At 41.6% G+C, this 24171-nt stretch overlaps 33 non-coding genes across 33 annotated transcripts; all 33 read right to left on the bottom strand.

Annotated features, from left to right (window-relative positions):
• Positions 1-1600: 1600 nt before the first annotated feature.
• On the bottom strand, positions 1601-1674 carry trnan-guu (transfer RNA asparagine (anticodon GUU)). The gene has a single exon. It is a non-coding gene; the product is annotated as a tRNA-Asn (tRNA).
• A 726-nt stretch (positions 1675-2400) lies between these two features.
• On the bottom strand, positions 2401-2474 carry trnan-guu (transfer RNA asparagine (anticodon GUU)). Its single transcript has one exon. It is a non-coding gene; the product is annotated as a tRNA-Asn (tRNA).
• A 137-nt stretch (positions 2475-2611) lies between these two features.
• Positions 2612-2685, bottom strand: trnan-guu (transfer RNA asparagine (anticodon GUU)). Its single transcript has one exon. It is a non-coding gene; the product is annotated as a tRNA-Asn (tRNA).
• A 580-nt stretch (positions 2686-3265) lies between these two features.
• Positions 3266-3339, bottom strand: trnan-guu (transfer RNA asparagine (anticodon GUU)). The gene has a single exon. It is a non-coding gene; the product is annotated as a tRNA-Asn (tRNA).
• Positions 3340-5272: 1933 nt separating this feature from the next.
• trnan-guu (transfer RNA asparagine (anticodon GUU)) lies at positions 5273-5346 on the bottom strand. The gene has a single exon. It is a non-coding gene; the product is annotated as a tRNA-Asn (tRNA).
• Positions 5347-5483: 137 nt separating this feature from the next.
• Positions 5484-5557, bottom strand: trnan-guu (transfer RNA asparagine (anticodon GUU)). The gene has a single exon. It is a non-coding gene; the product is annotated as a tRNA-Asn (tRNA).
• Positions 5558-6137: 580 nt separating this feature from the next.
• On the bottom strand, positions 6138-6211 carry trnan-guu (transfer RNA asparagine (anticodon GUU)). Its single transcript has one exon. It is a non-coding gene; the product is annotated as a tRNA-Asn (tRNA).
• Positions 6212-6626: 415 nt separating this feature from the next.
• On the bottom strand, positions 6627-6700 carry trnan-guu (transfer RNA asparagine (anticodon GUU)). Its single transcript has one exon. It is a non-coding gene; the product is annotated as a tRNA-Asn (tRNA).
• A 137-nt stretch (positions 6701-6837) lies between these two features.
• Positions 6838-6911, bottom strand: trnan-guu (transfer RNA asparagine (anticodon GUU)). The gene has a single exon. It is a non-coding gene; the product is annotated as a tRNA-Asn (tRNA).
• Positions 6912-7491: 580 nt separating this feature from the next.
• trnan-guu (transfer RNA asparagine (anticodon GUU)) lies at positions 7492-7565 on the bottom strand. The gene has a single exon. It is a non-coding gene; the product is annotated as a tRNA-Asn (tRNA).
• Positions 7566-8191: 626 nt separating this feature from the next.
• Positions 8192-8265, bottom strand: trnan-guu (transfer RNA asparagine (anticodon GUU)). The gene has a single exon. It is a non-coding gene; the product is annotated as a tRNA-Asn (tRNA).
• Positions 8266-8845: 580 nt separating this feature from the next.
• On the bottom strand, positions 8846-8919 carry trnan-guu (transfer RNA asparagine (anticodon GUU)). Its single transcript has one exon. It is a non-coding gene; the product is annotated as a tRNA-Asn (tRNA).
• Positions 8920-9277: 358 nt separating this feature from the next.
• On the bottom strand, positions 9278-9351 carry trnan-guu (transfer RNA asparagine (anticodon GUU)). The gene has a single exon. It is a non-coding gene; the product is annotated as a tRNA-Asn (tRNA).
• A 415-nt stretch (positions 9352-9766) lies between these two features.
• Positions 9767-9840, bottom strand: trnan-guu (transfer RNA asparagine (anticodon GUU)). Its single transcript has one exon. It is a non-coding gene; the product is annotated as a tRNA-Asn (tRNA).
• A 137-nt stretch (positions 9841-9977) lies between these two features.
• trnan-guu (transfer RNA asparagine (anticodon GUU)) lies at positions 9978-10051 on the bottom strand. The gene has a single exon. It is a non-coding gene; the product is annotated as a tRNA-Asn (tRNA).
• Positions 10052-12193: 2142 nt separating this feature from the next.
• On the bottom strand, positions 12194-12267 carry trnan-guu (transfer RNA asparagine (anticodon GUU)). Its single transcript has one exon. It is a non-coding gene; the product is annotated as a tRNA-Asn (tRNA).
• A 2118-nt stretch (positions 12268-14385) lies between these two features.
• Positions 14386-14459, bottom strand: trnan-guu (transfer RNA asparagine (anticodon GUU)). Its single transcript has one exon. It is a non-coding gene; the product is annotated as a tRNA-Asn (tRNA).
• A 726-nt stretch (positions 14460-15185) lies between these two features.
• trnan-guu (transfer RNA asparagine (anticodon GUU)) lies at positions 15186-15259 on the bottom strand. The gene has a single exon. It is a non-coding gene; the product is annotated as a tRNA-Asn (tRNA).
• A 137-nt stretch (positions 15260-15396) lies between these two features.
• Positions 15397-15470, bottom strand: trnan-guu (transfer RNA asparagine (anticodon GUU)). Its single transcript has one exon. It is a non-coding gene; the product is annotated as a tRNA-Asn (tRNA).
• Positions 15471-16050: 580 nt separating this feature from the next.
• On the bottom strand, positions 16051-16124 carry trnan-guu (transfer RNA asparagine (anticodon GUU)). The gene has a single exon. It is a non-coding gene; the product is annotated as a tRNA-Asn (tRNA).
• A 1934-nt stretch (positions 16125-18058) lies between these two features.
• trnan-guu (transfer RNA asparagine (anticodon GUU)) lies at positions 18059-18132 on the bottom strand. The gene has a single exon. It is a non-coding gene; the product is annotated as a tRNA-Asn (tRNA).
• A 137-nt stretch (positions 18133-18269) lies between these two features.
• trnan-guu (transfer RNA asparagine (anticodon GUU)) lies at positions 18270-18343 on the bottom strand. Its single transcript has one exon. It is a non-coding gene; the product is annotated as a tRNA-Asn (tRNA).
• Positions 18344-18924: 581 nt separating this feature from the next.
• Positions 18925-18998, bottom strand: trnan-guu (transfer RNA asparagine (anticodon GUU)). Its single transcript has one exon. It is a non-coding gene; the product is annotated as a tRNA-Asn (tRNA).
• A 414-nt stretch (positions 18999-19412) lies between these two features.
• trnan-guu (transfer RNA asparagine (anticodon GUU)) lies at positions 19413-19486 on the bottom strand. Its single transcript has one exon. It is a non-coding gene; the product is annotated as a tRNA-Asn (tRNA).
• Positions 19487-19622: 136 nt separating this feature from the next.
• trnan-guu (transfer RNA asparagine (anticodon GUU)) lies at positions 19623-19696 on the bottom strand. The gene has a single exon. It is a non-coding gene; the product is annotated as a tRNA-Asn (tRNA).
• Positions 19697-20276: 580 nt separating this feature from the next.
• Positions 20277-20350, bottom strand: trnan-guu (transfer RNA asparagine (anticodon GUU)). The gene has a single exon. It is a non-coding gene; the product is annotated as a tRNA-Asn (tRNA).
• A 627-nt stretch (positions 20351-20977) lies between these two features.
• On the bottom strand, positions 20978-21051 carry trnan-guu (transfer RNA asparagine (anticodon GUU)). The gene has a single exon. It is a non-coding gene; the product is annotated as a tRNA-Asn (tRNA).
• Positions 21052-21630: 579 nt separating this feature from the next.
• On the bottom strand, positions 21631-21704 carry trnan-guu (transfer RNA asparagine (anticodon GUU)). Its single transcript has one exon. It is a non-coding gene; the product is annotated as a tRNA-Asn (tRNA).
• Positions 21705-22212: 508 nt separating this feature from the next.
• trnan-guu (transfer RNA asparagine (anticodon GUU)) lies at positions 22213-22286 on the bottom strand. Its single transcript has one exon. It is a non-coding gene; the product is annotated as a tRNA-Asn (tRNA).
• A 137-nt stretch (positions 22287-22423) lies between these two features.
• trnan-guu (transfer RNA asparagine (anticodon GUU)) lies at positions 22424-22497 on the bottom strand. Its single transcript has one exon. It is a non-coding gene; the product is annotated as a tRNA-Asn (tRNA).
• A 581-nt stretch (positions 22498-23078) lies between these two features.
• trnan-guu (transfer RNA asparagine (anticodon GUU)) lies at positions 23079-23152 on the bottom strand. The gene has a single exon. It is a non-coding gene; the product is annotated as a tRNA-Asn (tRNA).
• A 415-nt stretch (positions 23153-23567) lies between these two features.
• trnan-guu (transfer RNA asparagine (anticodon GUU)) lies at positions 23568-23641 on the bottom strand. The gene has a single exon. It is a non-coding gene; the product is annotated as a tRNA-Asn (tRNA).
• A 137-nt stretch (positions 23642-23778) lies between these two features.
• trnan-guu (transfer RNA asparagine (anticodon GUU)) lies at positions 23779-23852 on the bottom strand. Its single transcript has one exon. It is a non-coding gene; the product is annotated as a tRNA-Asn (tRNA).
• Between the last annotated feature and the right edge of the window lie 319 nt (positions 23853-24171).

Genomic DNA, 24171 nt, shown 5'->3' on the forward strand with positions numbered 1-24171 from the left:
TGGGAACGACCTTGCATGAGACATATGTAGTTTAACTGACTAAAAAATGGCAACAAAGACACTTTACGTCCCTGGGTGGGCTTGAACCACCATCCTTTCACTTAACAGCTGAACGCGCTAACCTATTACGCCACAGAGACCACACTTCTTTCCTAAATGAAGCTTTCTGGGTTTGCAAAAGCTCAGACAAGAAGCATCATGTCATGTAACATTTCTTTTGGGTGATAAAGAAATAGTATGAGAAATATGTAGTTTAATTGCAGTAAAAATTGTAAGAACGACACTTTACGTCCCTGGGTGGGCTTGAACCACCAACCTTTCCGTTAACTGCCGAACGCGCTAACCGATTGCGCCACAGAGACCTTGTATTTTTGCTATATTAAGCCTTCTGGGCATGCAAAAGCTCAGATAAGAAGCATCATGTCATATAACATTTCTGTTGGGTGGGAACGACCTTGCATGAGACATATGTAGTTTAACTGCATAAAAAATGGCAACAAAGACACTTTACGTCCCTGGGTGGGCTTGAACCACCAACCTTTTGGTTAACAGCCGAACGCGCTAACCGATTGTGCCATAGAGACCACGTTTTCTTGCTATATGAAGCCTTCTGGGCATGCAAAAGCTCAGATAAGAAGCATCATGTCATATAACATTTCTGTTGGGTGGGAACGACCTTGCATGAGACATATGTAGTTTAACTGCCAAAAAAATGGCAACAAAGACACTTTACGTCCCTGGGTGGGCTTGAACCACCAACCTTTCGGTTAACAGCCGAATGTGCTAACCGATTGCGTCACAGAGACCATGTTTTTTTTGCTTTATGAAGCCTTCTGGGCATGCAAAAGCTCAGATAAGAAGCGTCATGTCATATAACATTTCTTTTGGGTGGGAACGACCTTGCATGAGACATATGTAGTTTAACTGCTGTTAAATTAGGAAAAATGCACTTTTCTACCCTGGGTGGGCATGAACCACCAACCTTTTTGGCTAACAACCGATAGCGCCACAGAGACCACAATTCTTTCCTAAATGAAGCTTTCTGGCGCTGCTAAAGCTCAGACAAGAAGCATCATGTCATGTAACATTTCTTTTGGGTCATAAAGAAATAGTATGAGAAAGATGTAGTAGTTTAATTGGAGTAAAAATCGTAAGAAGGACACTTTACGTCCCTGGGTGGGCTTGAACCACCAACCTTTCGGTTAACAACCGAACGCGCTAACCTATTGCGCCACAGAGACCATGCTACTTTTCTATTTGAAGCCTTCTGGGCATGCAAAAGCTCAGATAAGAAGCATCATGTCAAATAACATTTCTGTTGGGTGGAAATGACCTTGCATGTGACATATGTAGTTTAACTGCTGTTAAATTAGGAAAAAATGCACTTTTCTACCCTGGGTGGGCATGAACCACCAACCTTTTTGGTTAACAACCGATAGCGCCACAGAGATCACAAATCTTTTCTTAAATGAAGCTTTCTGGCGCTGCTAAAGCTCAGACAAGAAGCATCATATCTTGTAACATTTCTTTTGGGTGATAAAGAAATAGTATGAGACATATGTAGTTTAACTGAATAAAAAATGGCAACAAAGACACTTTACGTCCCTGGGTGGGCTTGAACCACCAACCTTTCGGTTAACAGCCGAACGCGCTAACCGATTGCGCCACAGAGACCATGTAAGTTTGCTATATGAAGCCTTCTGGGCATGCAAAAACTCAGATAAGAAGCATCATGTCATATAACATTTCTGTTGGGTGGGAACGACCTTGCATGAGACATATGTAGTTTAACTGCTGTTAAATTAGGAAAAAATGCACTTTTCTACCCTGGGTGGGCATGAACCACCAACCTTTTTGGTTAACAACCGATAAAGCCACAGAGACCACACTTCTTTCCTAAATGAAGCTTTCTGGGGCTGAAAAAGCTCAGACAAGAAGCATCATGTCATGTAACATTTCTTTTGGGTGATAAAGAAATAGTATGAGAAATATGTACTTTAATTGCAGTAATAATTGTAAGAACGACACTTTACGTCCCTGGGTGGGCTTGAAGTTTAATTGCAGTAAAAATCGTAAGAACGACACTTTACGTCCCTGGGTGGGCTTGAACCACCAACCTTTCGGTTAACAGCCGAACGCGCTAACCGATTGCGCCACAGATACCATGCTACATTTCTATTTGAAGCCACAGAGACCACACTTCTTTCCTAAATGAAGCTTTCTGGGGCTGCAAAAGCTCAGACAAGAAGCATCATGTCATGTAACATTTCTTTTGGGTGATAAAGAAATAGTATGAGAAATATGTAGTTTAATTGCAGTAAGAATTGTAAGAACGACACTTTACGTCCCTGGGTGGGCTTGAAGTTTAATTGCAGTAAAAATCGTAAGAACGACACTTTACGTCCCTGGGTGGACTTGAACCACCAACCTTTCGGTTAACAGCCGAACGCGCTAACCTATTGCGCCACAGAGACCATGCTACTTTTCTATTTGAAGACAAATAGAAAAGTCAAGAAGCATCATGTCATGTAACATTTCTTTTGGGTGATAAAGAAATAGTATGAGAAATATGTAGTTTAATTGCAGTAAAAAGTGTAAGAACGACACTTTACGTCCCTGGGTGGGCTTGAACCACCAACCTTTCGGTTAACAGCCGAACGCGCTAACCGATTGCGCCACAGAGACCATGCAGTTTTGCTATATGAAGCCTTCTGGGCATGCAAAAGCTCAGATAAGAAGCATCAGGTCATATAACATTTCTGTTGGGTGTGAACGACCTTGCATGAGACATATGTAGTTTTACTGAATAAAAAATGGCAACAAAGACACTTCACGCCCCTGGGTGGGCTTGAACCACCAACCTTTCGATTAACAGCCGAACTCGCTAACCTATTGGGCCACAGAAACCATACTACTTTCTTATTTGAAGCCTTCTAGGCATGCAAAAGCTCAGATAAGAAGCATCATGTCAAATAACATTTCTGTTGGGTGGAAATGACCTTGCATGTGACATATCTAGTTTAACTGCTGTTAAATTAGGAAAAAATGCACCTTTCTACCCTGGGTGGGCATGAACCACCAACCTTTTTGGTTAACAACCGATAGCGCCACAGAGACCACACATCTTTCCTAAATGAAGCTTTCTGGGGCTGCAAAAGCTCAGACAAGAAGCATCATGTCATGTAACATTTTTTTTGGGTGATAAAGAAATAGTATTAGAAATATGTAGTTTAATTGCAGTAAAAATTGTAAGAACGACACTTTACGTCCCTGGGTGGGCTTGAACCACCAACCTTTCGGTTAACAGCCGAACGCGCTAACCGATTGCGCCACAGAGACCATGCTACTTTTCTATTTGAAGCCTTCTGGGCATGCAAAAGCTCAGATAAGAAGCATCATGTCAAATAACATTTCTGTTGGGTGGAAATGACCTTGCATGTGACATATGTAGTTTAACTGCTGTTAAATTAGGAAAAAATGCACTTTTCTACCCTGGGTGGGCATGAACCACCAACCTTTTTGGTTAACAACCGATAGCGCCACAGAGACCACACTTCTTTCCTAAATGAAGCTTTCTGGGGCTGCAAAAGCTCAGACAAGAAGCATCATGTCATGTAACATTTCTTTTGGGTGATAAAGACATAGTATGAGAAATATGTAGTTTAATTGCAGTAAAAATTGTAAGAACGACCCTTTACGTCCCTGGGTGGGCTTGCACCACCAACATTTCGGTTAACAGCCGAACGCGCTAACCTATTGCGCCACAGAGACCATGCTACTTTTCTATTTGAAGCCTTCTGGGCATGCAAAAGCTCAGATAAGAAGCATCATGTCAAATAACATTTCTGTTGGGTGGAAATGACCTTGCATGTGACATATGTAGTTTAACTGCTGTTAAACTAGGAAAAAATGCACTTTTCTACCCTGGGTGGGCATGAACCACCAACCTTTTTGGTTAACAACCGATGAAGCCACAGAGACCACACTTCTTTCCTAAATGAAGCTTTCTGGGGCTGCAAAAGCTCAGACAAGAAGCATCATGTCATGTAACATTTATTTTGGGTGATAAAGACATAGTATGAGAAATATGTAGTTTAATTGCAGTAAAAATCGTAAGGACGACACTTTACGTCCCTGGGTGGGCTTGAACCACCAACCTTTCGGTTAACAGCCTAACGCGCTAACCTATTGCGCCACAGAGACCATGCTACACTTCTATTTGAAGCCTTCTGGGCATGCAAAAGCTCAGATAAGAAGCATCATGTCAAATAACATTTCTGTAAGGTGGAAATGACCTTGCATGCGACATATCTAGTTTAACTGCTGTTAAACTAGGAAAAAATGCACTTTTCTACCCTGGGTGGGCATGAACCACCAACCTTTTTGGTTAACAACCGATAAAGCCAAAGAGACCACACTTCTTTCCTAAATGAAGCTTTCTGGGGCTGCAAAAGCTCAGACAAGAAGCATCATATCTTGTAACATTTCTTTTGGGTGATAAAGAAATAGTATGAGACATATGTAGTTTAACTGAATAAAAAATGGCAACAAAGACACTTTACGTCCCTGGGTGGGCTTGAACCACCAACCTTTCGGTTAACAGTCGAACGCGCTAACCTATTGCACCACAGAGACCACACTTCTTTCCTAAATGAAGCTTTCTGGGGCTGCAAAAGCTCAGACAAGAAGCATCATGTCATGTAACAATTCTTTTGGGTGATAAAGACATAGTATGAGAAATATGTAGTTTAATTGCAGTAAAAATCATAAGAACGACACTTTACGTCCCTGGGTGGGCTTGAACCACCAACCTTTCGGTTAACAGCCGAACGCGCTAACCGATTGCGCCACAGATACCATGCTACATTTCTATTTGAAGCCTTCTGGGCATGCAAAAGCTCAGATAAGAAGCATCATGTCAAATAACATTTCTGTTGGGTGGAAATGACCTTGCATGTGACATATGTAGTTTGACTGCTGTTAAATTAGGAAAAAATGCACTTTTCTACCCTGGGTGGGCATGAACCACCAACCTTTTTGGTTAACAACCGATAAAGCCACAGAGACCACACTTCTTTCCTAAATGAAGCTTTCTGGGGCTGCAAAAGCTCAGACAAGAAGCATCATGTCATGTAACATTTCTTTTGGGTGATAAAGAAATAGTATGAGAAATATGTAGTTTAATTGCAGTAAGAATTGTAAGAACGACACTTTACGTCCCTGGGTGGGCTTGAAGTTTAATTGCAGTAAAAATCGTAAGAACGACACTTTACGTCCCTGGGTGGACTTGAACCACCAACCTTTCGGTTAACAGCCGAACGCGCTAACCTATTGCGCCACAGAGACCATGCTACTTTTCTATTTGAAGACAAATAGAAAAGTCAAGAAGCATCATGTCATGTAACATTTCTTTTGGGTGATAAAGAAATAGTATGAGAAATATGTAGTTTAATTGCAGTAAAAAGTGTAAGAACGACACTTTACGTCCCTGGGTGGGCTTGAACCACCAACCTTTCGGTTAACAGCCGAACGCGCTAACCGATTGCGCCACAGAGACCATGCAGTTTTGCTATATGAAGCCTTCTGGGCATGCAAAAGCTCAGATAAGAAGCATCAGGTCATATAACATTTCTGTTGGGTGTGAACGACCTTGCATGAGACATATGTAGTTTTACTGAATAAAAAATGGCAACAAAGACACTTCACGCCCCTGGGTGGGCTTGAACCACCAACCTTTCGATTAACAGCCGAACTCGCTAACCTATTGGGCCACAGAAACCATACTACTTTCTTATTTGAAGCCTTCTAGGCATGCAAAAGCTCAGATAAGAAGCATCATGTCAAATAACATTTCTGTTGGGTGGAAATGACCTTGCATGTGACATATCTAGTTTAACTGCTGTTAAATTAGGAAAAAATGCACCTTTCTACCCTGGGTGGGCATGAACCACCAACCTTTTTGGTTAACAACCGATAGCGCCACAGAGACCACACATCTTTCCTAAATGAAGCTTTCTGGGGCTGCAAAAGCTCAGACAAGAAGCATCATGTCATGTAACAATTCTTTTGGGTGATAAAGACATAGTATGAGAAATATGTAGTTTAATTGCAGTAAAAATCATAAGAACAACACTTTACGTCCCTGGGTGGGCTTGAACCACCAACCTTTCGGTTAACAGCCGAACGCGCTAACCGATTGCGCCACAGAGACCATGTAAGTTTGCTATATGAAGCCTTCTGGGCATGCAAAAACTCAGATAAGAAGCATCATGTCATATAACATTTCTGTTGGGTGGGAACGACCTTGCATGAGACATATGTAGTTTAACTGCTGTTAAATTAGGAAAAAATGCACTTTTCTACCCTGGGTGGGCATGAACCACCAACCTTTTTGGTTAACAACCGATAAAGCCACAGAGACCACACTTCTTTCCTAAATGAAGCTTTCTGGGGCTGCAAAAGCTCAGACAAGAAGCATCATGTCATGTAACATTTCTTTTGGGTGATAAAGAAATAGTATGAGAAATATGTAGTTTAATTGCAGTAAGAATTGTAAGAACGACACTTTACGTCCCTGGGTGGGCTTGAAGTTTAATTGCAGTAAAAATCGTAAGAACGACACTTTACGTCCCTGGGTGGACTTGAACCACCAACCTTTCGGTTAACAGCCGAACGCGCTAACCTATTGCGCCACAGAGACCATGCTACTTTTCTATTTGAAGACAAATAGAAAAGTCAAGAAGCATCATGTCATGTAACATTTCTTTTGGGTGATAAAGAAATAGTATGAGAAATATGTAGTTTAATTGCAGTAAAAAGTGTAAGAACGACACTTTACGTCCCTGGGTGGGCTTGAACCACCAACCTTTCGGTTAACAGCCGAACGCGCTAACCGATTGCGCCACAGAGACCATGCAGTTTTGCTATATGAAGCCTTCTGGGCATGCAAAAGCTCAGATAAGAAGCATCAGGTCATATAACATTTCTGTTGGGTGTGAACGACCTTGCATGAGACATATGTAGTTTTACTGAATAAAAAATGGCAACAAAGACACTTCACGCCCCTGGGTGGGCTTGAACCACCAACCTTTCGATTAACAGCCGAACTCGCTAACCTATTGGGCCACAGAAACCATACTACTTTCTTATTTGAAGCCTTCTAGGCATGCAAAAGCTCAGATAAGAAGCATCATGTCAAATAACATTTCTGTTGGGTGGAAATGACCTTGCATGTGACATATCTAGTTTAACTGCTGTTAAATTAGGAAAAAATGCACCTTTCTACCCTGGGTGGGCATGAACCACCAACCTTTTTGGTTAACAACCGATAGCGCCACAGAGACCACACATCTTTCCTAAATGAAGCTTTCTGGGGCTGCAAAAGCTCAGACAAGAAGCATCATGTCATGTAACAATTCTTTTGGGTGATAAAGACATAGTATGAGAAATATGTAGTTTAATTGCAGTAAAAATCATAAGAACAACACTTTACGTCCCTGGGTGGGCTTGAACCACCAACCTTTCGGTTAACAGCCGAACGCGCTAACCGATTGCGCCACAGAGACCATGTAAGTTTGCTATATGAAGCCTTCTGGGCATGCAAAAACTCAGATAAGAAGCATCATGTCATATAACATTTCTGTTGGGTGGGAACGACCTTGCATGAGACATATGTAGTTTAACTGCTGTTAAATTAGGAAAAAATGCACTTTTCTACCCTGGGTGGGCATGAACCACCAACCTTTTTGGTTAACAACCGATAAAGCCACAGAGACCACACTTCTTTCCTAAATGAAGCTTTCTGGGGCTGAAAAAGCTCAGACAAGAAGCATCATGTCATGTAACATTTCTTTTGGGTGATAAAGAAATAGTATGAGAAATATGTACTTTAATTGCAGTAATAATTGTAAGAACGACACTTTACGTCCCTGGGTGGGCTTGAAGTTTAATTGCAGTAAAAATCGCAAGAACGACACTTTACGTCCCTGGGTGGACTTGAACCACCAACCTTTCGGTTAACAGCCGAACGCGCTAACCTATTGCGCCACTGAGACCATGCTACTTTTCTATTTGAAGACAAATAGAAAAGTCAAGAAGCATCATGTCATGTAACATTTCTTTTGGGTGATAAAGAAATAGTATGAGAAATATGTAGTTTAATTGCAGTAAAAAGTGTAAGAACGACACTTTACGTCCCTGGGTGGGCTTGAACCACCAACCTTTCGGTTAACAGCCGAACGCGCTAACCGATTGCGCCACAGAGACCATGCAGTTTTGCTATATGAAGCCTTCTGGGCATGCAAAAGCTCAGATAAGAAGCATCAGGTCATATAACATTTCTGTTGGGTGTGAACGACCTTGCATGAGACATATGTAGTTTTACTGAATAAAAAATGGCAACAAAGACACTTCACGCCCCTGGGTGGGCTTGAACCACCAACCTTTCGATTAACAGCCGAACTCGCTAACCTATTGGGCCACAGAAACCATACTACTTTCTTATTTGAAGCCTTCTAGGCATGCAAAAGCTCAGATAAGAAGCATCATGTCAAATAACATTTCTGTTGGGTGGAAATGACCTTGCATGTGACATATCTAGTTTAACTGCTGTTAAATTAGGAAAAAATGCACCTTTCTACCCTGGGTGGGCATGAACCACCAACCTTTTTGGTTAACAACCGATAGCGCCACAGAGACCACACATCTTTCCTAAATGAAGCTTTCTGGGGCTGCAAAAGCTCAGACAAGAAGCATCATGTCATGTAACAATTCTTTTGGGTGATAAAGACATAGTATGAGAAATATGTAGTTTAATTGCAGTAAAAATCATAAGAACGACACTTTACGTCCCTGGGTGGGCTTGAACCACCAACCTTTCGGTTAACAGCCGAACGCGCTAACCGATTGCGCCACAGAGACCATGTAAGTTTGCTATATGAAGCCTTCTGGGCATGCAAAAACTCAGATAAGAAGCATCATGTCATATAACATTTCTGTTGGGTGGGAACGACCTTGCATGAGACATATGTAGTTTAACTGCTGTTAAATTAGGAAAAAATGCACTTTTCTACCCTGGGTGGGCATGAACCACCAACCTTTTTGGTTAACAACCGATAAAGCCACAGAGACGACACTTCTTTCCTAAATGAAGCTTTCTGGGGCTGCAAAAGCTCAGACAAGAAGCATCATATCATGTAACATTTCTTTTGGGTGATAAAGACATAGTATGAGAAATATGTAGTTTAATTGCAGTAAAAATTGTAAGGACGACACTTTACGTCCCTGGGTGGGCTTGAACCACCAACCTTTCGGTTAACAGCCGAACGCGCTAACCGATTGCGCCACAGAGACCATGCTACTTTTCTATTTGAAGCCTTCTGGGCATGCAAAAGCTCAGATAAGAAGCATCATGTCAAATAACATTTCTGTTGGGTGGAAATGACCTTGCATGTGACATATGTAGTTTAACTGCTGTTAAACTAGGAAAAAATGCACTTTTCTACCCTGGGTGGGCATGAACCACCAACCTTTTTGGTTAACAACCGATGAAGCCACAGAGACCACACTTCTTTCCTAAATGAAGCTTTCTGGGGCTGCAAAAGCTCAGACAAGAAGCATCATGTCATGTAACATTTCTTTTGGGTGATAAAGACATAGTATGAGAAATATGTAGTTTAATTGCAGTAAAAATCGTAAGGACGACACTTTACGTCCCTGGGTGGGCTTGAAGTTTAATTGCAGTAAAAATCGTAAGAACGACACTTTACGTCCCTGGGTGGACTTGAACCACCAACCTTTCGGTTAACAGCCGAACGCGCTAACCTATTGCGCCACAGAGACCATGCTACTTTTCTATTTGAAGACAAATAGAAAAGTCAAGAAGCATCATGTCATGTAACATTTCTTTTGGGTGATAAAGAAATAGTATGAGAAATATGTAGTTTAATTGCAGTAAAAAGTGTAAGAACGACACTTTACGTCCCTGGGTGGGCTTGAACCACCAACCTTTCGGTTAACAGCCGAACGCGCTAACCGATTGCGCCACAGAGACCATGCAGTTTTGCTATATGATGCCTTCTGGGCATGCAAAAGCTCAGATAAGAAGCATCAGGTCATATAACATTTCTGTTGGGTGGGAACGACCTTGCATGAGACATATGTAGTTTAACTGCTGTTAAATTAGGAAAAAATGCACTTTTCTACCCTGGGTGGGCATGAACCACCAACCTTTTTCGTTAACAACCGATAAAGCCACAGAGACCACACTTCTTTCCTAAATGAAGCTTTCTGGGGCTGAAAAAGCTCAGACAAGAAGCATCATGTCATGTAACATTTCTTTTGGGTGATAAAGAAATAGTATGAGAAATATGTACTTTAATTGCAGTAATAATTGTAAGAACGACACTTTACGTCCCTGGGTGGGCTTGAAGTTTAATTGCAGTAAAAATCGTAAGAACAACACTTTACGTCCCTGGGCGGGCTTGAACCACCAACCTTTCGGTTAACAGCCGAACGCGCTAACCTATTGCGCCACAGAGACCATGCTACTTTTCTATTTGAAGCCTTCTGGGCATGCAAAAGCTCAGATAAGAAGCATCATGTCAAATAACATTTCTGTTGGGTGGGAACGACCTTGCATGAGACATATGTAGTTTAACTGAATAGAAAATGGCAACAAAGACACCTTACGTCCCTGGGTGGGCTTGAACCACCAACCTTTCGGTTAACAGCCGAACGCGCTAACCTATTGCGCCACAGAGACCATACTACTTTCTTATTTGAAGCCTTCTAGGCATGCAAAAGCTCAGATAAGAAGCATCATGTCATGTAACATTTCTGTTGGGTGGAAATGACCTTGCATGTGACATATGTAGTTTAACTGCTGTTAAATTAGGAAAAAATGCACTTTTCTACCCTGGGTGGGCATGAACCACCAACCTTTTTGGTTAACAACCGATAAAGCCACAGAGACCACACTTCTTTCCTAAATGAAGCTTTCTGGGGCTGCAAAAGCTCAGACAAGAAGCATCATGTCATGTACCATTTCTTTTGGGTGATAAAGACATAGTATGAGAAATATGTAGTTTAATTGCAGTAAAAATTGTAAGAACGACACTTTACGTCCCTGGGTGGGCTTGAACCACCAACCTTTCGGTTAACAGCCGAACGCACTAACCGATTGCGCCACAGAGACCATGTATTTTTGCTATATGAAGCCTTCTGGGCATGCAAAAGCTCAGATAAGAAGCATCATGTCATATAACATTTCTGTTGGGTGGGAACGACCTTGCATGAGACATATGTAGTTTAACTGAATAAAAAATGGTAACAAAGACACTTTATGTCCCTGGGTGGGCTTGAACCACCAACCTTTCAGTTAACAGCCGAACGCGCTAACCTATTGCGCCACAGAGACCATACTACTTTCTTATTGCATGCAAAAGCTCAGATAAGAAGCATCATGTCAAATAACATTTCTGTTGGGTGGAAATGACCTTGCATGTGACATATCTAGTTTACCTGCTGTTAAATTAGGAAAAAATGCACTTTTCTACCCTGGGTGGGCATGAACCACCAACCTTTTTGGTTAACAACCGATAGCGCCACAGAGACCACACATCTTTCCTAAATGAAGCTTTCTGGGGCTGCAAAAGCTCAGACAAGAAGCATCATGTCATGTAACATTTCTTTTGGGTGATAAAGACATAGTATGAGAAATATGTAGTTTAATTGCAGTAAAAATGGTAAGAACGACACTTTATGTCCCTGGGTGGGCTTGAACCACCAACCTTTTGGTTAACAGCCGAATGCGGTAACCTATTGCGCCACAGAGACCATACGACTTTCTTATTTGAAGCCTTCTAGGCATGCAAAAGCTCAGGTAAGAAGCATCATGTCAAATAACATTTCTGTTGGGTGGAAATGACCTTGCATGTGACATATGTAGTTTAACTGCTGTTAAATTAGGAAAAAATGCACTTTTCTACCCTGGGTGGGCATGAACCACCAACCTTTTTGGTTAACAACCGATAAAGCCACAGAGACCACACTTCTTTCCTAAATGAAGCTTTCTGGGGCTGCAAAAGCTCAGACAAGAAGCATCATGTCATGTAACATTTCTTTTGGGTGATGAAGACATAGTATGAGAAATATGTAGTTTAATTGCAGTAAAAATCTTAAGAACGACACTTTACGTCCCTGGGTGGGCTTGAACCACCAACCTTTCGGTTAACAGCCGAACGCGCTAACCGATTGCGCCACAGAGACCATGTATTTTTGCTATATGAAGCCTTCTGGGCATGCAAAAGCTCAGATAAGAAGCATCATGTCATATATATCATTTCTGTTGGGTGGAAATGACCTTGCATGTGACATATCTAGTTTAACTGCTGTTAAATTAGGAAAAAAATGCACTTTTCTACCCTGGGTGGGCATGAACCACCAACCTTTTTGGTTAACAACCGATAGCGCCACAGAGACCACACATCTTTCCCAAATGAAGCTTTCTGGGGCTGCAAAAGCTCAGACAAGAAGCATCATGTCATGTAACATTTCTTTTGGGTGATAAAGACATAGTATGAGAAATATGTAGTTTAAGTGCAGTAAAAATTGTAAGAACGACACTTTACGTCCCTGGGTGGGCTTGAACCACCAACCTTTCGGTTAACAGCCGAACGCGCTAACCGATTGCTCCACAGAGACCATGCTACGTTTCAATTTGAAGCCTTCTGGGCATGCAAAAGCTCAGATAAGAAGCATCATGTCATGTAACATTTCTATTGGGTGGGAACGACCTTGCATGAGACATATGTAGTTTAACTGACTAAAAAATGGCAACAAAGACACTTTACGTCCCTGGGTGGGCTTGAACCACCATCCTTTCACTTAACAGCTGAACGCGCTAACCTATTACGCCACAGAGACCACACTTCTTTCCTAAATGAAGCTTTCTGGGTTTGCAAAAGCTCAGACAAGAAGCATCATGTCATGTAACATTTCTTTTGGGTGATAAAGAAATAGTATGAGAAATATGTAGTTTAATTGCAGTAAAAATTGTAAGAACGACACTTTACGTCCCTGGGTGGGCTTGAACCACCAACCTTTCCGTTAACTGCCGAACGCGCTAACCGATTGCGCCACAGAGACCTTGTATTTTTGCTATATTAAGCCTTCTGGGCATGCAAAAGCTCAGATAAGAAGCATCATGTCATATAACATTTCTGTTGGGTGGGAACGACCTTGCATGAGACATATGTAGTTTAACTGCATAAAAAATGGCAACAAAGACACTTTACGTCCCTGGGTGGGCTTGAACCACCAACCTTTTGGTTAACAGCCGAACGCGCTAACCGATTGTGCCATAGAGACCACGTTTTCTTGCTATATGAAGCCTTCTGGGCATGCAAAAGCTCAGATAAGAAGCATCATGTCATATAACATTTCTGTTGGGTGGGAACGACCTTGCATGAGACATATGTAGTTTAACTGCCAAAAAAATGGCAACAAAGACACTTTACGTCCCTGGGTGGGCTTGAACCACCAACCTTTCGGTTAACAGCCGAATGTGCTAACCGATTGCGTCACAGAGACCATGTTTTTTTTTGCTTTATGAAGCCTTCTGGGCATGCAAAAGCTCAGATAAGAAGCGTCATGTCATATAACATTTCTTTTGGGTGGGAACGACCTTGCATGAGACATATGTAGTTTAACTGCTGTTAAATTAGGAAAAATGCACTTTTCTACCCTGGGTGGGCATGAACCACCAACCTTTTTGGCTAACAACCGATAGCGCCACAGAGACCACAATTCTTTCCTAAATGAAGCTTTCTGGCGCTGCTAAAGCTCAGACAAGAAGCATCATGTCATGTAACATTTCTTTTGGGTCATAAAGAAATAGTATGAGAAAGATGTAGTAGTTTAATTGGAGTAAAAATCGTAAGAAGGACACTTTACGTCCCTGGGTGGGCTTGAACCACCAACCTTTCGGTTAACAACCGAACGCGCTAACCTATTGCGCCACAGAGACCATGCTACTTTTCTATTTGAAGCCTTCTGGGCATGCAAAAGCTCAGATAAGAAGCATCATGTCAAATAACATTTCTGTTGGGTGGAAATGACCTTGCATGTGACATATGTAGTTTAACTGCTGTTAAATTAGGAAAAAATGCACTTTTCTACCCTGGGTGGGCATGAACCACCAACCTTTTTGGTTAACAACCGATAGCGCCACAGAGATCACAAATCTTTTCTTAAATGAAGCTTTCTGGCGCTGCTAAAGCTCAGACAAGAAGCATCATATCTTGTAACATTTCTTTTGGGTGATAAAGAAATAGTATGAGACATATGTAGTTTAACTGAATAAAAAATGGCAACAAAGACACTTTACGTCCCTGGGTGGGCTTGAACCACCAACCTTTCGGTTAACAGCCGAACGCGCTAACCGATTGCGCCACAGAGACCATGTAAGTTTGCTATATGAAGCCTTCTGGGCATGCAAAAACTCAGATAAGAAGCATCATGTCATATAACATTTCTGTTGGGTGGGAACGACCTTGCATGAGACATATGTAGTTTAACTGCTGTTAAATTAGGAAAAAATGCACTTTTCTACCCTGGGTGGGCATGAACCACCAACCTTTTTGGTTAACAACCGATAAAGCCACAGAGACCACACTTCTTTCCTAAATGAAGCTTTCTGGGGCTGAAAAAGCTCAGACAAGAAGCATCATGTCATGTAACATTTCTTTTGGGTGATAAAGAAATAGTATGAGAAATATGTACTTTAATTGCAGTAATAATTGTAAGAACGACACTTTACGTCCCTGGGTGGGCTTGAAGTTTAATTGCAGTAAAAATCGTAAGAACGACACTTTACGTCCCTGGGTGGGCTTGAACCACCAACCTTTCGGTTAACAGCCGAACGCGCTAACCGATTGCGCCACAGATACCATGCTACATTTCTATTTGAAGCCACAGAGACCACACTTCTTTCCTAAATGAAGCTTTCTGGGGCTGCAAAAGCTCAGACAAGAAGCATCATGTCATGTAACATTTCTTTTGGGTGATAAAGAAATAGTATGAGAAATATGTAGTTTAATTGCAGTAAGAATTGTAAGAACGACACTTTACGTCCCTGGGTGGGCTTGAAGTTTAATTGCAGTAAAAATCGTAAGAACGACACTTTACGTCCCTGGGTGGACTTGAACCACCAACCTTTCGGTTAACAGCCGAACGCGCTAACCTATTGCGCCACAGAGACCATGCTACTTTTCTATTTGAAGACAAATAGAAAAGTCAAGAAGCATCATGTCATGTAACATTTCTTTTGGGTGATAAAGAAATAGTATGAGAAATATGTAGTTTAATTGCAGTAAAAAGTGTAAGAACGACACTTTACGTCCCTGGGTGGGCTTGAACCACCAACCTTTCGGTTAACAGCCGAACGCGCTAACCGATTGCGCCACAGAGACCATGCAGTTTTGCTATATGAAGCCTTCTGGGCATGCAAAAGCTCAGATAAGAAGCATCAGGTCATATAACATTTCTGTTGGGTGTGAACGACCTTGCATGAGACATATGTAGTTTTACTGAATAAAAAATGGCAACAAAGACACTTCACGCCCCTGGGTGGGCTTGAACCACCAACCTTTCGATTAACAGCCGAACTCGCTAACCTATTGGGCCACAGAAACCATACTACTTTCTTATTTGAAGCCTTCTAGGCATGCAAAAGCTCAGATAAGAAGCATCATGTCAAATAACATTTCTGTTGGGTGGAAATGACCTTGCATGTGACATATCTAGTTTAACTGCTGTTAAATTAGGAAAAAATGCACCTTTCTACCCTGGGTGGGCATGAACCACCAACCTTTTTGGTTAACAACCGATAGCGCCACAGAGACCACACATCTTTCCTAAATGAAGCTTTCTGGGGCTGCAAAAGCTCAGACAAGAAGCATCATGTCATGTAACATTTTTTTTGGGTGATAAAGAAATAGTATTAGAAATATGTAGTTTAATTGCAGTAAAAATTGTAAGAACGACACTTTACGTCCCTGGGTGGGCTTGAACCACCAACCTTTCGGTTAACAGCCGAACGCGCTAACCGATTGCGCCACAGAGACCATGCTACTTTTCTATTTGAAGCCTTCTGGGCATGCAAAAGCTCAGATAAGAAGCATCATGTCAAATAACATTTCTGTTGGGTGGAAATGACCTTGCATGTGACATATGTAGTTTAACTGCTGTTAAATTAGGAAAAAATGCACTTTTCTACCCTGGGTGGGCATGAACCACCAACCTTTTTGGTTAACAACCGATAGCGCCACAGAGACCACACTTCTTTCCTAAATGAAGCTTTCTGGGGCTGCAAAAGCTCAGACAAGAAGCATCATGTCATGTAACATTTCTTTTGGGTGATAAAGACATAGTATGAGAAATATGTAGTTTAATTGCAGTAAAAATTGTAAGAACGACCCTTTACGTCCCTGGGTGGGCTTGCACCACCAACATTTCGGTTAACAGCCGAACGCGCTAACCTATTGCGCCACAGAGACCATGCTACTTTTCTATTTGAAGCCTTCTGGGCATGCAAAAGCTCAGATAAGAAGCATCATGTCAAATAACATTTCTGTTGGGTGGAAATGACCTTGCATGTGACATATGTAGTTTAACTGCTGTTAAACTAGGAAAAAAATGCACTTTTCTACCCTGGGTGGGCATGAACCACCAACCTTTTTGGTTAACAACCGATGAAGCCACAGAGACCACACTTCTTTCCTAAATGAAGCTTTCTGGGGCTGCAAAAGCTCAGACAAGAAGCATCATGTCATGTAACATTTATTTTGGGTGATAAAGACATAGTATGAGAAATATGTAGTTTAATTGCAGTAAAAATCGTAAGGACGACACTTTACGTCCCTGGGTGGGCTTGAACCACCAACCTTTCGGTTAACAGCCTAACGCGCTAACCTATTGCGCCACAGAGACCATGCTACACTTCTATTTGAAGCCTTCTGGGCATGCAAAAGCTCAGATAAGAAGCATCATGTCAAATAACATTTCTGTAAGGTGGAAATGACCTTGCATGCGACATATCTAGTTTAACTGCTGTTAAACTAGGAAAAAATGCACTTTTCTACCCTGGGTGGGCATGAACCACCAACCTTTTTGGTTAACAACCGATAAAGCCAAAGAGACCACACTTCTTTCCTAAATGAAGCTTTCTGGGGCTGCAAAAGCTCAGACAAGAAGCATCATATCTTGTAACATTTCTTTTGGGTGATAAAGAAATAGTATGAGACATATGTAGTTTAACTGAATAAAAAATGGCAACAAAGACACTTTACGTCCCTGGGTGGGCTTGAACCACCAACCTTTCGGTTAACAGTCGAACGCGCTAACCTATTGCACCACAGAGACCACACTTCTTTCCTAAATGAAGCTTTCTGGGGCTGCAAAAGCTCAGACAAGAAGCATCATGTCATGTAACAATTCTTTTGGGTGATAAAGACATAGTATGAGAAATATGTAGTTTAATTGCAGTAAAAATCATAAGAACGACACTTTACGTCCCTGGGTGGGCTTGAACCACCAACCTTTCGGTTAACAGCCGAACGCGCTAACCGATTGCGCCACAGATACCATGCTACATTTCTATTTGAAGCCTTCTGGGCATGCAAAAGCTCAGATAAGAAGCATCATGTCAAATAACATTTCTGTTGGGTGGAAATGACCTTGCATGTGACATATGTAGTTTGACTGCTGTTAAATTAGGAAAAAATGCACTTTTCTACCCTGGGTGGGCATGAACCACCAACCTTTTTGGTTAACAACCGATAAAGCCACAGAGACCACACTTCTTTCCTAAATGAAGCTTTCTGGGGCTGCAAAAGCTCAGACAAGAAGCATCATGTCATGTAACATTTCTTTTGGGTGATAAAGAAATAGTATGAGAAATATGTAGTTTAATTGCAGTAAGAATTGTAAGAACGACACTTTACGTCCCTGGGTGGGCTTGAAGTTTAATTGCAGTAAAAATCGTAAGAACGACACTTTACGTCCCTGGGTGGACTTGAACCACCAACCTTTCGGTTAACAGCCGAACGCGCTAACCTATTGCGCCACAGAGACCATGCTACTTTTCTATTTGAAGACAAATAGAAAAGTCAAGAAGCATCATGTCATGTAACATTTCTTTTGGGTGATAAAGAAATAGTATGAGAAATATGTAGTTTAATTGCAGTAAAAAGTGTAAGAACGACACTTTACGTCCCTGGGTGGGCTTGAACCACCAACCTTTCGGTTAACAGCCGAACGCGCTAACCGATTGCGCCACAGAGACCATGCAGTTTTGCTATATGAAGCCTTCTGGGCATGCAAAAGCTCAGATAAGAAGCATCAGGTCATATAACATTTCTGTTGGGTGTGAACGACCTTGCATGAGACATATGTAGTTTTACTGAATAAAAAATGGCAACAAAGACACTTCACGCCCCTGGGTGGGCTTGAACCACCAACCTTTCGATTAACAGCCGAACTCGCTAACCTATTGGGCCACAGAAACCATACTACTTTCTTATTTGAAGCCTTCTAGGCATGCAAAAGCTCAGATAAGAAGCATCATGTCAAATAACATTTCTGTTGGGTGGAAATGACCTTGCATGTGACATATCTAGTTTAACTGCTGTTAAATTAGGAAAAAATGCACCTTTCTACCCTGGGTGGGCATGAACCACCAACCTTTTTGGTTAACAACCGATAGCGCCACAGAGACCACACATCTTTCCTAAATGAAGCTTTCTGGGGCTGCAAAAGCTCAGACAAGAAGCATCATGTCATGTAACAATTCTTTTGGGTGATAAAGACATAGTATGAGAAATATGTAGTTTAATTGCAGTAAAAAATCATAAGAACAACACTTTACGTCCCTGGGTGGGCTTGAACCACCAACCTTTCGGTTAACAGCCGAACGCGCTAACCGATTGCGCCACAGAGACCATGTAAGTTTGCTATATGAAGCCTTCTGGGCATGCAAAAACTCAGATAAGAAGCATCATGTCATATAACATTTCTGTTGGGTGGGAACGACCTTGCATGAGACATATGTAGTTTAACTGCTGTTAAATTAGGAAAAAATGCACTTTTCTACCCTGGGTGGGCTTGAACCACCAACCTTTCGGTTAACAACCGATAAAGCCACAGAGACCACACTTCTTTCCTAAATGAAGCTTTCTGGGGCTGCAAAAGCTCAGACAAGAAGCATCATGTCATGTAACATTTCTTTTGGGTGATAAAGAAATAGTATGAGAAATATGTAGTTTAATTGCAGTAAGAATTGTAAGAACGACACTTTACGTCCCTGGGTGGGCTTGAAGTTTAATTGCAGTAAAAATCGTAAGAACGACACTTTACGTCCCTGGGTGGACTTGAACCACCAACCTTTCGGTTAACAGCCGAACGCGCTAACCTATTGCGCCACAGAGACCATGCTACTTTTCTATTTGAAGACAAATAGAAAAGTCAAGAAGCATCATGTCATGTAACATTTCTTTTGGGTGATAAAGAAATAGTATGAGAAATATGTAGTTTAATTGCAGTAAAAGTGTAAGAACGACACTTTACGTCCCTGGGTGGGCTTGAACCACCAACCTTTCGGTTAACAGCCGAACGCGCTAACCGATTGCGCCACAGAGACCATGCAGTTTTGCTATATGAAGCCTTCTGGGCATGCAAAAGCTCAGATAAGAAGCATCAGGTCATATAACATTTCTGTTGGGTGTGAACGACCTTGCATGAGACATATGTAGTTTTACTGAATAAAAAATGGCAACAAAGACACTTCACGCCCCTGGGTGGGCTTGAACCACCAACCTTTCGATTACAGCCGAACTCGCTAACCTATTGGGCCACAGAAACCATACTACTTTCTTATTTGAAGCCTTCTAGGCATGCAAAAGCTCAGATAAGAAGCATCATGTCAAATAACATTTCTGTTGGGTGGAAATGACCTTGCATGTGACATATCTAGTTTAACTGCTGTTAAATTAGGAAAAAATGCACCTTTCTACCCTGGGTGGGCATGAACCACCAACCTTTTTGGTTAACAACCGATAGCGCCACAGAGACCACACATCTTTCCTAAATGAAGCTTTCTGGGGCTGCAAAAGCTCAGACAAGAAGCATCATGTCATGTAACAATTCTTTTGGGTGATAAAGACATAGTATGAGAAATATGTAGTTTAATTGCAGTAAAAATCATAAGAACAACACTTTACGGTCCCTGGGTGGGCTTGAACCACCAACCTTTCGGTTAACAGCCGAACGCGCTAACCGATTGCGCCACAGAGACCATGTAAGTTTGCTATATGAAGCCTTCTGGGCATGCAAAAACTCAGATAAGAAGCATCATGTCATATAACATTTCTGTTGGGTGGGAACGACCTTGCATGAGACATATGTAGTTTAACTGCTGTTAAATTAGGAAAAAAATGCACTTTTCTACCCTGGGTGGGCATGAACCACCAACCTTTTTGGTTAACAACCGATAAAGCCACAGAGACCACACTTCTTTCCTAAATGAAGCTTTCTGGGGCTGAAAAAGCTCAGACAAGAAGCATCATGTCATGTAACATTTCTTTTGGGTGATAAAGAAATAGTATGAGAAATATGTACTTTAATTGCAGTAATAATTGTAAGAACGACACTTTACGTCCCTGGGTGGGCTTGAAGTTTAATTGCAGTAAAAATCGCAAGAACGACACTTTACGTCCCTGGGTGGACTTGAACCACCAACCTTTCGGTTAACAGCCGAACGCGCTAACCTATTGCGCCACTGAGACCATGCTACTTTTCTATTTGAAGACAAATAGAAAAGTCAAGAAGCATCATGTCATGTAACATTTCTTTTGGGTGATAAAGAAATAGTATGAGAAATATGTAGTTTAATTGCAGTAAAAAGTGTAAGAACGACACTTTACGTCCCTGGGTGGGCTTGAACCACCAACCTTTCGGTTAACAGCCGAACGCGCTAACCGATTGCGCCACAGAGACCATGCAGTTTTGCTATATGAAGCCTTCTGGGCATGCAAAAGCTCAGATAAGAAGCATCAGGTCATATAACATTTCTGTTGGGTGTGAACGACCTTGCATGAGACATATGTAGTTTTACTGAATAAAAAATGGCAACAAAGACACTTCACGCCCCTGGGTGGGCTTGAACCACCAACCTTTCGATTAACAGCCGAACTCGCTAACCTATTGGGCCACAGAAACCATACTACTTTCTTATTGAAGCCTTCTAGGCATGCAAAAGCTCAGATAAGAAGCATCATGTCAAATAACATTTCTGTTGGGTGGAAATGACCTTGCATGTGACATATCTAGTTTAACTGCTGTTAAATTAGGAAAAAATGCACCTTTCTACCCTGGGTGGGCATGAACCACCAACCTTTTTGGTTAACAACCGATAGCGCCACAGAGACCACACATCTTTCCTAAATGAAGCTTTCTGGGGCTGCAAAAGCTCAGACAAGAAGCATCATGTCATGTAACAATTCTTTTGGGTGATAAAGACATAGTATGAGAAATATGTAGTTTAATTGCAGTAAAAATCATAAGAACGACACTTTACGTCCCTGGGTGGGCTTGAACCACCAACCTTTCGGTTAACAGCCGAACGCGCTAACCGATTGCGCCACAGAGACCATGTAAGTTTGCTATATGAAGCCTTCTGGGCATGCAAAAAACTCAGATAAGAAGCATCATGTCATATAACATTTCTGTTGGGTGGGAACGACCTTGCATGAGACATATGTAGTTTAACTGCTGTTAAATTAGGAAAAAATGCACTTTTCTACCCTGGGTGGGCATGAACCACCAACCTTTTTGGTTAACAACCGATAAAGCCACAGAGACGACACTTCTTTCCTAAATGAAGCTTTCTGGGGCTGCAAAAGCTCAGAAAAGAAGCATCATGTCATGTAACATTTCTTTTGGGTGAAAAAGACCACACTTCTTTCCTAAATGAAGCTTTCTGGGGCTGCAAAAGCTCAGACAAGAAGCATCATATCTTGTAACATTTCTTTTGGGTGATAAAGAAATAGTATGAGAAATATGTAGTTTAATTGCAGTAAGAATTGTAAGAACGACACTTTACGTCCCTGGGTGGGCTTGAAGTTTAATTGCAGTAAAAATCGTAAGAACGACACTTTACGTCCCTGGGTGGACTTGAACCACCAACCTTTCGGTTAACAGCCGAACGCGCTAACCTATTGCGCCACAGAGACCATGCTACTTTTCTATTTGAAGACAAATAGAAAAGTCAAGAAGCATCATGTCATGTAACATTTCTTTTGGGTGATAAAGAAATAGTATGAGAAATATGTAGTTTAATTGCAGTAAAAAGTGTAAGAACGACACTTTACGTCCCTGGGTGGGCTTGAACCACCAACCTTTCGGTTAACAGCCGAACGCGCTAACCGATTGCGCCACAGAGACCATGCAGTTTTGCTATATGAAGCCTTCTGGGCATGCAAAAGCTCAGATAAGAAGCATCAGGTCATATAACATTTCTGTTGGGTGTGAACGACCTTGCATGAGACATATGTAGTTTTACTGAATAAAAAATGGCAAACAAAGACACTTCACGCCCCTGGGTGGGCTTGAACCACCAACCTTTCGATTAACAGCCGAACTCGCTAACCTATTGGGCCACAGAAACCGTACTACCTTCTTATTTGAAGCCTTCTAGGCATGCAAAAGCTCAGATAAGAAGCATCATGTCAAATAACATTTCTGTTGGGTGGAAATGACCTTGCATGTGACATATCTAGTTTAACTGCTGTTAAATTAGGAAAAAATGCACCTTTCTACCCTGGGTGGGCATGAACCACCAACCTTTTTGGTTAACAACCGATAGCGCCACAGAGACCACACATCTTTCCTAAATGAAGCTTTCTGGGGCTGCAAAAGCTCAGACAAGAAGCATCATGTCATGTAACAATTCTTTTGGGTGATAAAGACATAGTATGAGAAATATGTAGTTTAATTGCAGTAAAAATCATAAGAACGACACTTTACGTCCCTGGGTGGGCTTGAACCACCAACCTTTCGGTTAACAGCCGAACGCGCTAACCGATTGCGCCACAGAGACCATGTAAGTTTGCTATATGAAGCCTTCTGGGCATGAAAAAACTCAGATAAGAAGCATCATGTCATATAACATTTCTGTTGGGTGGGAACGACCTTGCATGAGACATATGTAGTTTAACTGCTGTTAAATTAGGAAAAAATGCACTTTTCTACCCTGGGTGGGCATGAACCACCAACCTTTTTGGTTAACAACCGATAAAGCCACAGAGACCACACTTCTTTCCTAAATGAAGCTTTCTGGGGCTGCAAAAGCTCAGACAAGAAGCATCATGTCATGTAACATTTCTTTTGGGTGATAAAGAAATAGTATGAGAAATATGTAGTTTAATTGCAGTAAGAATTGTAAGAACGACACTTTACGTCCCTGGGTGGGCTTGAAGTTTAATTGCAGTAAAAATCGTAAGAACGACACTTTACGTCCCTGGGTGGACTTGAACCACCAACCTTTCGGTTAACAGCCGAACGCGCTAACCTATTGCGCCACAGAGACCATGCTACTTTTCTATTTGAAGACAAATAGAAAAGTCAAGAAGCATCATGTCATGTAACATTTCTTTTGGGTGATAAAGAAATAGTATGAGAAATATGTAGTTTAATTGCAGTAAAAAGTGTAAGAACGACACTTTACGTCCCTGGGTGGGCTTGAACCACCAACCTTTCGGTTAACAGCCGAACGCGCTAACCGATTGCGCCACAGAGACCATGCAGTTTTGCTATATGATGCCTTCTGGGCATGCAAAAGCTCAGATAAGAAGCATCAGGTCATATAACATTTCTGTTGGGTGGGAACGACCTTGCATGAGACATATGTAGTTTAACTGCTGTTAAATTAGGAAAAAATGCACTTTTCTACCCTGGGTGGGCATGAACCACCAACCTTTTGGTTAACAAACCGATAAAGCCACAGAGACCACACTTCTTTCCTAAATGAAGCTTTCTGGGGCTGAAAAAGCTCAGACAAGAAGCATCATGTCATGTAACATTTCTTTTGGGTGATAAAGAAATAGTATGAGAAATATG

This window comes from Denticeps clupeoides, unplaced genomic scaffold (assembly GCF_900700375.1).
Source record: "Denticeps clupeoides unplaced genomic scaffold, fDenClu1.1, whole genome shotgun sequence".
Lineage (NCBI taxonomy): Eukaryota > Metazoa > Chordata > Actinopteri > Clupeiformes > Denticipitidae > Denticeps > Denticeps clupeoides.